This window comes from Pimephales promelas, chromosome 5, assembly GCF_988280905.1.
Source record: "Pimephales promelas chromosome 5, fPimPro1.hap1.1, whole genome shotgun sequence".
Lineage (NCBI taxonomy): Eukaryota > Metazoa > Chordata > Actinopteri > Cypriniformes > Leuciscidae > Pimephales > Pimephales promelas.
Genome location: NC_142773.1, coordinates 2,622,810 through 2,625,314, shown reverse-complemented (window position 1 = coordinate 2,625,314; position 2,505 = coordinate 2,622,810).

Below are 2,505 nucleotides of genomic sequence, written 5' to 3'. Positions count from 1 at the left end.
GAATGGACAGAATTTAACATGCTAACCGATTAGCATGCTGTCTAAGCTATGAAGCATTAGAAAACAAAAACAGACAGAGTCAAACTCGAACAGGTAGCAGCTACTTATTTCTCGATAGCGGTAGCAAATATCAAAAATCCATTCAGTTATTTTTGTGTGATCACATGATCAGATTTTGGAGAAAATTTGTAGTAGCAAAAAAACAAAACAAAACTATTTTTCATAGCTTACTTCAGTATGGTGGACAGACAAATTTAAGGAAAATAACAGTTGAAATATTGTCAGATTCGGCATAAACCAGAGAACATAATGAAAACAAATTTTGGACAATGTTTTCAAGAGTTATAAATGCTTGTTCAAAAATCCTTATATATCTGGAACAGGTTGCGCTGTGTTCAGATTTTCCCGATCCTGGAAAAATCCACGGATTCGTCATGATCATGGGTCGACCCAAGGACCCATAGACACAGATCATGATTTTCTGGCACAAGTGACCAGTAGGTGGACACAAAGTCGGTCAGATCTCTATTCATTAGCATCACTACAAGAGTGACAATTTTCATCATTTTCCTATGTAGGCTACCTTTAGGGCTGCCATTGTCTCCCATTCGGGAGGAATAATAATACAGAAAAGCAACAATTACAACAGGGGCTACAACACATCACATACTGTTTAAAAATGGTCTATGGATCATTTGTATATCATTAATACGGAGGCGTATTGCATTCACTTGAAGAAAAAAAAAATCTACTCTGTTTTTCTGAATTAACGAGTTAATTTTTCATGAGAAAAAAAAATTTGCTCTGTTTTTCTGATTTAATGAGTTAATTTTTCATGAGAAAAAAAATTTGCTCTGTTTTTCTGAATTAATGAGTTAGTTTTTCTTGAGAAAAAAAGTTTTTGCTCTGTTTTTCTGAATTAATGAGTTAATTTTTCATGAGAAAATTTATTTTTGCTGTTTTTCTGAATTAACTCATTAATTCAGAAAAACAGAGCAAAAAAAATCCATTAAAAATTAACTCATTAATTCAGAAAAACAGAGCAAAATTTTTTTTCTCATGAAAAATTAACTCGTTAATTCAGAAAAACAGAGCAAAAAAAATTTCCTCATGAAAAATTAACTCATTAATTCAGAAAAACAGAGCAAAATTTTTTTTCTCATGAAAAATTAACTCATTAATTCAGAAAAACAGAGCAATTTTTTTTTCTCATGAAAAATTAACTCATTAATTCAGAAAAACAGAGTAGATTTTTTTTTTCTTCAAGTGAATGCAATACGCCTCCGTACATTTATAACAAAAATGTGGGAAAATTTAAACAGCACACAATGCTCCACTTTGGCTTCCTTGATTCTGTCTTCGGTTAATAAATTATGAAATATTTTCTAGCTCCATTTTCTAAATGGTCTATTGAATTAGGAGTTCTTCAACACAAGAGCACCAAGTCTGGAAAGCCACGGATGCTAATCATAAACACAGTGGTTCCAAAAATGTGAAAAAAAATAAAAATAAACACATGTGCCTGGATGAAACAAACATTTTTAAATGACTTTTAGACTTATATCTAAAGAAGAGTTTCTTCAAGTTCACACAGGTGTCTCACACGCCAAACTATCCATAGCAACTTGGGGTAATACAACGTTTTTCTTCACTTAAATGCATAAGAATGAATAAACACTGTGTTTAAAAGTGCTGTGTGTATCTTTTTCACTATAGCATAAAAATACCATAATATGTTTGCAAATATTGAGGAAACATGCTGAGTTCACATTCTCATTTCTCTGAAAAACACTCCCATAGACAGTTATTTTACATGAAATGTGTGTTTCCAGGCTGTAATGTTTGTTATTGTTTTGGCCTGTTTCCTGTATGTAGTGATATCTGGCCAGTTATTCTTGCTTTTTTCTTTGAGGAAAATATAATTTACTCTTGTTGTAGAGTAAAGTTTTTATTATAATAGAATGTTGTATTTCTCTATTACACCAAACATTTTTCTCACGTCCTTTTACTGAAATTGTACTTTGAAAAATTAGCAAAAAGTGTACAGTGGGCCTATATAACTTTTGCCAATAATGTATGTATTTGTGTTCCATTCTTTTTAAGTAAATAAAAGGTCTTTAATGCATCAGGTGGGAAATGTTGAAATATATCATCATATGTCCTTTCTGTCACCCAAAATTTCATTTTACATTAAAATCAACTAAAATATTTCAAATGTTACAGTGCCAAAAGACAAATACAGTAACAGATATATTACAAATGTATTAAAAGAGAAATTATTTGCCATGTTTACCAATGTTTTGGTCATCTAAATATGAAATAATTCAGTTAAAAAAGTATAATCAATAACAAAGAAGTTTTTTTATAATGTTAAGAGGTTTCCTTTAAAATTTTACACAGAATTTACCCTGTTAAGAGTTACTTGAGCATTTCAATTTGGATATGCAAGACTCATGTAAATTTTGTGATGTTGCTAAATAATGTGATCCATCTTTTCTTTTCGAT